This window comes from Callorhinus ursinus, unplaced genomic scaffold (genome assembly GCF_003265705.2).
Source record: "Callorhinus ursinus isolate GAN/ISIS: 27379988/994484 unplaced genomic scaffold, GSC_fseal_2.0 scaffold13, whole genome shotgun sequence".
Classification (NCBI taxonomy): Eukaryota; Metazoa; Chordata; class Mammalia; order Carnivora; family Otariidae; genus Callorhinus; species Callorhinus ursinus.
The window spans coordinates 26609104-26621679 of record NW_027397075.1 but is presented as its reverse complement, the minus strand read 5'-3'; positions in this window follow the sequence as shown (position 1 = coordinate 26621679).

The window sequence follows — 12576 nt, the reverse complement described above, 5'->3', positions numbered from 1 at the left end:
TCCTTGGTCTAGGGACTGTAGGGACTGTTGTGTTAGCAGGCATGAAAACAACACTAATCTTGATGTAAATCTCCATCAGAGCTCTTGGATGACCAGGTACCTTGTCAATGAGCAGAAATATTTTGAAAGGAACCTTTTCTTCCTGAGCAATAGGTCTCAACAGAGGGTTTAAAACATTCAGTAAACCATGTTGTAAACAGATGTGCTATCATCCAGGTTTTACTATTCCTTTTATAGAGCACAGACAGAGTAGACTTAACATAATTCTTAGGGCCCTAAGACTTTTTTTTTTTTTAAACCATCTTTTTTTTAAAGATTTTATGTATTTATCTGACAGAGAGAGAGAGAGAGAGAGCACAGGCAGGGGGAGGGGCAGAGAGAGAGGCAGAGGGAGAAGCAGACTCCCCGCCGAGCAGTGAGCCCAATGCCCGCTCGATCCCAGGACCCTGGGATCATGACCTGAGCCAAAAGCAGACGCTTAACCAACTGAGCCACCCAGGTGCCCCGGGTCCTAGGATCTTCAAAGTGGTAAATGAGCACTGGCTTCAATTTAAAGTCACCAGCTGCATTAGCTCCTAACAAAGGAGTCAGCTTGTCATTTGAAGCCTTAAAGCCACCAGGTATTGACTTCTCTTTAACTATGAAAGTCCTGGATGGCATCCTCTTACAGAAGAGTTTTCAAGAGAATGCTCTTTCACCTACACTGAAAATCTGTTATTTACTGTAGCCACCTTCATTAACTTGATTAATTAAATGCTCCAGTTTCTGTATCAGCACTTGCAGTATCACCTGCACTTGTACATTATGGAGATGTACATTAAACCTCCTGAATGAACCTCTGCTAGCTTCAGACTTTTCTTTTTCAGGTTTCTCACCTCCCTCAGCCTTCATACAGTTGAAGAGAGTTAGGGCCTTGCTCTACATTAGGCTTTGGCTTAAGGGAATGTTGTGGCTAGCTTGAAATTCTATCCACACTATTAAAACTTTCTCCATATCAGCAATGAGGCTGTTTCACTTTCTTATCAGTCATGTGTTCACTAGAGTAGCACTTTTGATTTCCTTCAAGAACTTCTCTTTTGCATTCACAACTTGGCTACCGGTGGCACAAGAGGCCACCTTTCAGCCTATCCCAGTTTTCCACATGCCTTCCTCACTAAGCTTAATCATTTCTAGCTTTTAATTTAAAGTGAGAGATTTATGATTCTTTCTTTCACTTGAAAGGAACATGGCAAAGTTATTAATTGGCCTGACTTCAACACTGCTGCATCTCAGGGAATAGGGAGACCCCAAAAGAGGGAGACATGGGGAAGAGGTGGTCAGTGGAGCAGACAACACACACAACATTTATTAACTAAGTTCATTGTCTTATATAGGCACAGTTTGTGGGGCCCCAAAACAATGACAACAGTAACATCAAAGATTACTGATTACAGATCACCATAATAATTATAATAATAAAAAAGTCTGAAATATTATGAGAATTACCAAAATGTGACACAGAGACACAAAGTGAGCAAATGCTATTAGAAAACCAGTGTTTGACACAGGGTTGCCACAAACTTTCAATTTGTAAAAAAAATGCAGTATCTACAAAGTGCAGTAAAATGAAACACAATAAAACAAGATATGCTTGTACTGGAAGTCTTAGCCAATGTGATAATGCAAGAAAAAAAAAGACATACAGATTGGAAAGGAAGAAATAAAACAGTCTCTGTTGGAAGATGACATGATTTTCCATATAAAAATCCCCAAGAATATACCAAAAAAACCCTCCTACAACTATAAGTGAGTTCAGCAAGGTCACAGGATACAAAATCAGAACATACACAAAATTGCATTTTTATTTACTAACAACAAACGTGTGGAAGTCAAACTTAAAACACAAAACCATTTGTGGGGCACCTGGGTGGCTCAGTTGGTTAAGCATTCAACTCTTGATTTCGACTCAGGTCATGATCTCAGGGTTGTGAGATTGAGCCCCACGTCAGGCTCCACACTGGGCGTGGAGCCTGCTTAAGATTCTCTCTCCCTCTCCCTTTGTCCCTCCCCCTGCCTTAAAAAAAATTGTAATTGCTCCAAAAAAAAGTAAATATTTAAACATAAATATAAAAAAAATAAATATAGCATGTTGAAGATCTGTATCTGGGCATTTACGAAATGATGATGAAAGATACCAACAACCTAAACAAATAGAGTGTACCACATTTATGGATCAGAAGACATAACACAATAAAAGATGTCAGTTCTTCCCTAACTGATATATAAATCCAATGCAATTCTTATCAAAATCTCAGCAAGGTAATTTGCGGATATGGACAAGTGTATCCTACAATTTATACGGAAAGGCACAAGACATAGAATAGCTAAGACAATTTTGAAAAAGACAAACTAAGGGGAGGAAAAAATCACTCAACCTGAGTTAAAACTTACTATATAGCCCAATAAGCAAGACAGCATGGTATTTACAGAGGGACAGACACACAGATTAGTGAAAGAGAATAGAGAACACGGAATTAGATCCACATAAGAAAGCCCAACTGATTTTTAATAAAGGTGCAAAAGCAATTCAATGGAGAAAATACAGCCTTTTCATTTTCAACAAATGGTGCTAGAGCAAGTGGACATCCACAGACACAAAAGGAACTTCAAGCTAAACCATACACATCATACAAAAATTAACACAAAAGGACCCTGGACTTAAATAAAATTTTAGGGAAAAAACCTAGGAAACAATCCTTAAGACCTAAGGATAGGTTAAGAGTTCTCAGACATGATACCAAAAGCATAATCCATAAAAGGAAAAACTGATAAATTGGACTTCACTGAAGTTAACAACCTTTATTCTGCAAAAGACCCTATGAAGAGAATGAAAAAACAAGCTACAGACTGGGAGAAAATACATGCCAACTGCACATCTGACAAAGGACTAGTACCTAAATTATATGTATAAGGCTCAAAACTCAACAGTAAAAAAAACAATAATAATCCAAACAGAAAATGAGCAAAAAAACATGAAAAGACAGTTCACTGAAAATATAAAGATGGCAAATAAGTACACAAAAAGATGCTCAACATTAGCCATTAGAGAAATGTAAACTAAAACCATGAATTATCACTATATACTAGGGCTGATGTAGAGAAACTGGATTACTCATACAGGGCTGATGGGAACGTAAAATAGTATAGCTGTACTTGAAAAACAGTATGCCATTTCTTACAAAATTAAACAATGTGCTTACCATACAGCCCAGTAATTGCAATTCTTAGACATTTCTCCCAAAAAGATGAAAACTTATGTTCATACAAAACTGAATGTTCATAACAGCTTTATACTTAACAGTCAAAAATGGAAAAAATCCAAGTATCTGTCAACAGGTGAATGGTTAAATAACCATATATCCATATCATGAAATACTAATCAACAATAAAAAGGAATAAACTATTAATACACACAACAACGTGGATGAACGTTAAGGGAAATATGCTGAGTGAAAAAAAGCGAATCTCAAAAGGTTACATGCTATTATTTATAATGTTAACTTACATGTTATTTACATAACACTCTTGAAATGACAAAATTATAGAGATGGAAAGATTAATAATTGCCAGAGGTTAGGAAGAAAAGAATGTAGCTGTGGCTATAAAAGGGTATCACAAAGGATCGTTGTGACGGAACTATTCCCTACCTTAACTGTGATGGTACTCATGTTAATCTATTAAAATTAATGTTAAAAATACATGGAATCCACACACACACACACACAAATAAGTACAAAAATAACTGGAAAAATCTGAATAAGGTTCATGGATTTATCTCTGTCAACTTCCCGGTTGTGATATTGTAACATAGTTGTATAAGTTGTATAACCATTGGCAATATTGGTTGAAGGGTTTATGGGATCTCTCCAAATTATTTCTTACAACTGCATTATGAATCTACAATGACCTCAAAATAAAAAATTAAAGAAAGTACCAAGTTAAAAAACAAAAAACAAAAACCTTCCCACAGAGAAACTCCAAGCTCTGATGTCTTTAATGATGAAATGTATCAAATGTTTAAAGAAAATGTCATTTCAATTCTATACAACCTCTCTAGAAAAAGAGAACACATCCAACTCATTTTTGAGGCCAGAATTATCCTGACATCAAAACAGGCAAAAATAGAACTATAAGCTATAATTATAAACTTGTAAGTTTTAAGAAAATTGTAAGCTAATACCTTTTATGAAAATAGACATGAAGTTCCTACCAAAACTCAAGCCAATAATATATAAAGGATAATTTATCATAACCAGGTAGTATTAGCCCCGGAATTGAATTTTGGTTCAATATTTAAAAATCATTCAACATGCTAATATACCAAATTAACAGAATCAATGAAAGAAAAATCATATAATCAGCTTAATAGATGCAGGAAAAAACCCTGACAAAATTCAACAGCTAGTTATGACAAACATTCTCAGCAATCTAGGAAAAGAAGGAAATTTCTTCAGGCGCCTGGGTGGCTCAGTCATTAAAGCGTCTCCCTTCGGCTCAGGTCATGATCCCAGGGTCCTGGGATTGAGTCCCCCATCGGGCTCCCTGCTCGGCAGGAAGCCTGCTTCTCCTTCTCCCACTCCCCCTGCTTGTGTTCCTGCTCTCGCTGTGTCTCTCTGTCAAATAAATAAATAAAATCTTTAAAAAAAAAAAAGGAAATTTCTTCAAAGGGTGTCTACAAAAAACACATGGTTAACAAGATATTTAATAGTGAAAAACTGAAATTTTTTCCAAGATGAGGAATGAGGCAAGGATGCCCACTCCCAGTACTTCCATTCAAGATTCTGGGGCAATCCTGGACAGGGCAATTAAGCAAGAAAAGGGAAAAAAGAAGAAAAAAAAATAGAATACAAGTGAAAAAGGAAGAAGCAAGACTATTTTAATATGCAGTGACATTATCTACATTAAAAATCCCCTAAATCTGCAAAAAAAAAAAAAAGTATAAGAAGTAATAGGGGTGTGTGGGTGGCTCAGTTGGTAGGCATGCAACTTCTGATCTCAGCGTTATGAGTTCAAGCCTCATGTTAAGGGTACAGATTACTTAAAAAAAAAAAAAGAGGAAGAAGAGGAGGAAGAGGAGGAGGAGGAGGAAAGAGGGAAGAGACGGAGGAGGAGAAGAAATGAGCAGGTTTAGTAAAGTTGCAGGATGTAAAGCCAATTAAAAAAAAATCCACTATATTTCAATATACCCATAATGAACAACTGGATACTGAAATTAAAATCAATACCATCTAAAATAGTATTTAAAACATTGTTACAAGAATAAATATAACAAAATATGCATAAGATCGTACACTGAAAAACAGAAAACATTACTGAGAGAAATGAAAGAATACCCAAATAATTAGAGACAAAAATGACCATCATTGACTGAACACTCAATACTGTAAAGACTACAATTCTCTGAAATATCACAGATTGAACATAATACCATTTAAAACCCCAACAGTCTCTTTTGCAGAAATTGACAAACTGATTCTAAAATTTATACGGCAATGAGAGGCGCCTGGCTGTCTTAGTTGGTAGAACATGTGACTCTTTCCTTATCTTTGGGTCATGAGTTCAAGCCCCATGATGGGGGTGGAGTTTGTTAAAAAAAAAAAAAAGTTATATGGGAATGAAAAGAACCCAGAATAGCTAAAATAATTTTGAACAAAAAGAACTAAGTTCAAAATAATGTAAGCTGATTTCAATATTCACTATAAAGACATGAAATACTGGCACAAAGACAAACAATGGAACATGGTAGAGTCATTAATTTACATCCTACAATGGAACATCGTAGTCATTAATTTACATATATGGCCAATTAATTTTCAACAAAGAGGAAAAGACAGTTTTTTCACAGATGATGCTGGAACTGCACATTCATATGCAAAGAAATGACCCTTACCTCACAGCATACATAAAAATTAACTCAAAATTGTTCATAGACCTAAATATAAGAATTAAAAATAGAAAACTTCTAGGAAAAAAAACACAGTATAAATCTTTGTGACCTTGGATTAGATAAAGATTCCTAAATAGGACACATAACATGAACTATAAAAGATGCTGTTAAGACAAGACCAACTAGGAGAAAAATATTTGCAAAATATGTATCTGATTAAGGACTTGTATCAAGAACATATAAAGAATTCCTACAATACTAAGTAGGTAAATCTGAACATTTAACCAAAATATACAGATGGCAAATAAGCTATGAAAAGATATTCAACATCATTAATCATTAGGAATAAATCAAATGCAAATTAAAATGATAATGATATTATTATACCTGCATACTGAGAAAGGCTAAAATTAGGAAGGCTCACAATGCCAAGTGTGGTGGGAATGCAGTATGGTACAACTATTTTGGATAACAGTTTGGCAATTTCTTATAAAGTTAAATACACTTATACAACTCAGCAATCCCATTGCACATATTACCCAAGAAGTAAGAATTTAAAAGGGTCCTACTCTAGGTATTTTTCCCAAGAATTAACAAGGTTTCATTATTTATATTTTCTTTATAGCAGTGTTTTAAATTTTTTTAATCTACTGCAAGTACTTGGGAAACCCACCCACCCTATTAACTGTTGAAGTTAATAACATTGCATTATAATTATTAAAAATACAAACCATCTAGTATAGTTTTGCAAACTTCAAGCCAAGATGCATTATCTACTAGGTCAACAACATCATTTTTGACATGACACAGAACAGAAAACAGTAAGCCTAACCACCACCTGGAGAATCTTTTAGTTGTATTTGTGTATCACAAGTTGCCATATAAATGTACTTTTACTGTAGATCATGGTCAAACATTTTAGGAACACTGACCTAAAACACATCCGTAATATAAATTCTATGTTACCTTAGCTCCTATCCCTTCTAAACATTTTTATCCTATACCAGGGAGGAATGAAATCCACAGTAGAACTATTTTACTGTCTGCAGTTGCTATGACTGATATGCCTTTGGTGGTCTTATCTTCAGGAATTATCAGCTTATGCTATTACAAGTATTTGTCATATTTGACAGTCATTATTCACTACTAAAATCAGACATCTTTCAACTTTCGTTGAGATTTCACAACTAAAGAAACATAATACAAATATTCCACTAACTTTTCCCCAGTAGCTAACAAGGAAGCTTAAATCAGAATTTACAGACTGTCATATAATATATTGTAACTTGGCAACACATTATGAAGAACTAAGTATAATGTACATGTATTCAGGATATGCTAAAGAATAATCTAAATGTAGGGGCGCCTGGGTGGCTCAGCCAGTCAAACATACAATTCTTGACTTCGGCTCAGGTCATAATGTCAGGGTCAAGGGATTGAGCCCTGCATTGGGCTCCATGCTCATCACAGAGTCTGCTTGAGCTTCTCTCCCTCTCTCTTCCCCTACCCCTGTGCACGCTCCCTCTAAAATAAATAAATAAAATCTTAAAAAAACAAAATTATCCATTTCAATACATACTGACTTCAATGATATTCAAATGACATAGACGTCCTAACTCCAGTATAAAGGTATCACTGGCTGCCTGCTATAGCATGAATGGTTGTATCCATTCAAAAATTCCTATGTTGAGGGGCACCTGGGTGGTTCAGATGGTTAAGTGTCTGCCTTCAGCTCAGGTCATGATCCCAGGGTCCTGGGATCAAGCCCCACATCAGGCTCGTGGCTCAGCAGGGAGCCTACTTCTCCCTTTCCGTCTGCCTCTCCCCCTGCTAATGCTCTCTCTTTCTCTCTGTATCTCTGTGAATAAATAAAATCTTAAAAAAAAAAAAATTCCTATGTTGAAATCCTAACCCCCAAGGTGATAGTACTAGGAGGTGGGATCTTTGAGAGGTGATTAGGTTAGGATTAGTGCCCTTATAAAAGAGACCACAGAGAGCTCCAGGAAGCAGGCCCTCCTCACAAGACCAAGATCCCGATGTAAGCACCCTACTCTCAGCCTTCCAGCCTCTAAAACTGTGAGAAATAAATGTCCACTGTTTATAAGCTACCCAGTTTATGCTATCTTTGTCACAGCAGCCCAAGCTGACCAGGACACTACCTAATCATAGCTTAAGCATTTTATATTAAATATACTATACATTATGGCAAACAACTCCCTAGAAAAGTTCCTTTACTCTCTTGTCAGTTACTGTCTTTTAATGTAGAAGGGTTAGAAAGTATAAATTCAGACTGTAGGCAAGTCTTTAAAATGAGAGGAATATGAATAGAAGAGGAAATGTACAGAAACCAGTATCTTTTATAATCAGTGTTTATAAAGCTGTGTGTGTGTGTATAAATAATGTGACCAGTAAGTTACTATAATAATCACTTAATTCCAAAAGCACTACTCTATAGCTACACAATATCTTAAGAAACTGAAACATTTAAATCTACAGGTGTTTCTGACTCTGGATTTGATAATTACTCTTTAAAAAGGTAAATACTACAGTGAAATTTAGATCAGGCCCATAAAGATTATAAGCTGGCCTAGCCTCTGAAGCCATGGTAAACCAAACAACAGTCTGTCGTTTCAGGTGAATCTTGTGAACTTGGAGGTTGTAAGTAAACATATATATCTTTTTCTTCTAAATAACATGTAACAGGAGTGCCTGGGTACCCCAGTTGGTTACGCGGCTGCCTTTGGCTCAGGTCATGATCCCAGGGTCCTGGGATGGAGCCCCACATAGGGCTCCCTGCTCAGTGGGGAGTCTGCTTCTCCCTCTGCCCCCCTTCACCCCTGCTCATGCTTACTTGCACTCTCTCTCTTCTCAAATAAATACAGATTAAAAAAAAATAACATATGACAAATTATTTATCTTCATTCCCACAATATAAAAAGATGTTTTATGAACTTGTTTTGATATGAGGAAAAATAGGAATTAATCAAATTTAAAATCACCTACAAAGCTTGAATACTACTATTGAAAAGACACATGCTATACTGAAATAATTTGAAATGTAAATGTTACAAGAAAAATCTGTCAATTCTATCTGTGAATTATTTATTTAGCAGTAACTCGTTATTAAAAATACAAATAATGGAAATAAATTGGAAAAATAACCTACAGTACTGTAAACAATCAAAATGTTTGAAGGCTCAAAATAAAAAAGGAATCTACTTTCTAAAACTCTCGAACTTCGGCTTTTTAAAAGGCTTTGTAGGAGTACTTCAAAACATTATCTTTTAAAAACTCATTAATTCAGGGTGCCTGGGTGGCTCAGTTGATTAAGCGACTGCCTTCAGCTCAGGTCGGATCGAGTCCCACATCGAGTCCCGCATCGGGCTCCCTTGCTCAGCAGGGAGTCTGCTTCTCCCTCTGACCCTCTTCCCTCTCGTGCTCTCTATCTCTCATTCTCTCTCTCTCAAATAAATAAATAAAATCTTTAAAAAAAAACTCATTAATTCAGGCACCACTAATGTGGAATTTACTATTTCCTGAATGCTAAACCAAGATTAGCACAGGGGTGTGGAAGAGTTAGATAAAGTAATGGTGTAAAGAAGGTCTACTAAAGTCAAGAAATTACTTCACAAGCTATTTTCAAATATTTAGAAAACCACTTTTAAAGGATGCTGTTTCAAGAATATGCTAATTATAAAGTATATATTATTAATACATTTAAAGCATGAAGATAAAAAACTGCCTTGTGTTTAGGTGTGTGTGTATATATATGTATATATATATATATATATATATATATATATATATATATAATTTCTCCAGAAGTCAATGGACTCTTGCTCTTCAATTTCCCTCTACCAAATGCAAACTCCACTCCCATTAGGGAGTTAAAGGAGAAAGGGAAAAAAGGAAATGTGTAGGTTCATATTTTAACTGTCATAGATATAGCTGAACTAAATGAGCCAGAAAAAAACATTAATATTTAAAACTATATACATCAGTACTTAAACAGTCCAACTAACACAGGACTAAACAAATTTACTCATGCAGAACACAGTATTAAAGTTTTTTTATCAAGCTAAATTAAATTCTTTTTCAACAAATATTAAAAGAAATACTGCACATCTTTTTAGGTTAAAAAAAATCACTCTCTACTGATGTTTAATCTTAAAATAATTACCACCCTAGTTATTTATCCTGGAACAAATACACAAGCATGTACAAGGATGTTCACAGCAATGCTTCAGTAACAGCCAAGGTCCATTGACAGGAAAGGTTTGCGTCGCCTACAGTATCTCCATACAGTTATATACAATGCAATAGTTTAAAAGACTAAATAGGTCTATTTTTACTGCCTGGAGAGATCTCCAAGACCTAATATAGAAAAAGCAAGTTGCAAAACAATGTTTACAATAGGACACCATATATGCAGGTTACACACACACACACACACACACACACACACACACACACACAACCATAGCATTTCTATATGTATATATGTGCTTGTAAAAATGCAAAGAAAAAGGTCTGGAGAAATATTCAGGAAACAGATAACAGTGTTACCTCTAAGAGTGTGTGTATGAAACTGGAATGGGAGGGAATCACAGGGATTTCTGCTTCATTTTTATTAAGTCTGTACAACGAGAATGTATTCATATGTCACTTGAGACACTAAAAAACAAGAATAAGAAAAAAATGCTTGCTCAGTTCTCCCAAATAATTTACAAACCAGAACCGTTAGATGTAAGGAGATTTTTCTTTTACTGACTTGAAGGCCAAAACCAAATGCCATCAACAATACTTACCTAGCAAAAAGTGACAAAACTGGAAAGAAAAAAGTTTTAAGTGATGTCTTCCCTTCAAATAAAAAAGAATAAAGTGTGCTGAAAAGACTGCAGAGGAAGAAACAAACAAGACCCTTATTAGGTACGTCCACTTTGAAGATACTGAACTTTTTTAGCTAGCGCAGCTTGACCCAGAATCCTCACGTAACTACCTTATCCAAAACGAAAAAAAAAAAAAGGTGGAATACTGTTCCCTCAAGTATCGAAGGTTGTTTTTAGAAAGCTTAACTAAGAAACAGTAAATGCCGAGTGTGTTTTACAGGGGTGGGAATAGGAACGTGAAACCCTACACCTCCTTAGAGCGGTCAAAACGAACTGCACAGCACAGTCGAACTGGCAAAGCGCGCGGGGGTGGGGAGAGCTCAGCTATCACTTTTGGGTTTTGGCTGGGAGCCGCAGAACAGTTTACGCGGAGTCCGTCTGGAGCGTGAAGTCCCTGAAGGTGGTCACCGCGTCGCAGCCGACACCCAAGCCCTCCGGAGACTGGGCGGGGGAGGGGACTGTCAACAAAAACTTAGTCCTTCGGCGGAGCGGGGAGAGCGTTGGAGAAGAGCACAAGCGCCAACTTTGGCTCCAAACGAAACAGCTCCGGGAGGTTCGGCAAGTCTTCTCCCGAATCCCACTCCACACGCGCCCCCAACACCTTTCCTGGCCACTAGCGTCTGCCGCCCATCCGGCCCCCTGAGGAAAACCCAGCAAGGGCGGCGGCTGGCAGCATGCAAGGGGGGCTTGGCCGTGGGAAGACACCGCACGGGGTCCGTCGGCCAACGTCCACCCAGCACCCCAGAGTCTCCGGGGCGCCCCTGGCGAGGGGCTGTCCCATCTCAATAGCCCCCGCGGCGCGGCCCCCTCCCCCACCTCTGGGCGGCGACCTCAGCGCCTCCGCCCCCGGGGCCCCCGCTCACCCAGGTAGCGGCTCCGCAGCCGGGACGGGTCCTCCAGCCCGAGGGACCTTTTCCTCACGTCCCACAACAGGTGTGGGCAAGAGCCACCCCGAGACATGGCTCTGCTGGGCCGGGGTAGGAGGGGAGACCACCGCGTGGGGGAGGGGAGAAAGGGGAGGGGACACGCGGATCAACACCCGAGCCGCACCGGCACCATCCGCGCGGCGGGCCTCGCGGGCGCAGCGAGTTAGATGGCGGCGGCGGCGGCGCCCTCGGCCCCGAAGCCCGGCCGTGCCCGGGCCGGAGCTCGCCTCATACTCTCCTTCTCAGACTACCCAGAACATCCAGAGATCAGCAACAGTCCCCTCCCTCGGCCCCCCTCCAACAGGAGGAGGAGGCGGAGGCGGCCGCGACTCCTCCCTCTCCTCGTTCTCGACGCCCTCTCTTCCAAGCTTTTCTCGCGAGAGGACGACCCCCCCCCCCCCCCCGAGACTGAGGCCCTTGAGCGCCACGGCTGCCCTCACCCGAGAAAAGTGGGTTCGGGACACTGTAGCTAAATCCTTGATTCTCTATGAATAAATGAGGAATAGAGAGAGAAGCAGCTGAGATATGAAGTCTCTCAGTCACGAGTCTCATTCCAAAGGAAGCAAGAGCGTTGTGCAGCGTCATCTTTAGTTGGGGCACTGAAGGCCCAAAAAGCCCATTTTAACTACGGGCTATCTTAATCAAAGCAAAAAGGGGATTAGAACTGGTGTAGCTTCACGTTCCCTTCTCCAACATGGCCTCGAGGGCAGGAAGGAGAAATTGGAGGTTCGCGCTGGACCCCGCCCGCGCCGCGGGGCGGGCCAATCACCGTGGGCCGCTCCGCTTGCGCAGGCGCGCTGCCGCCTAGGGCCCTGGGTAGGCTTGGTGAGGCAGT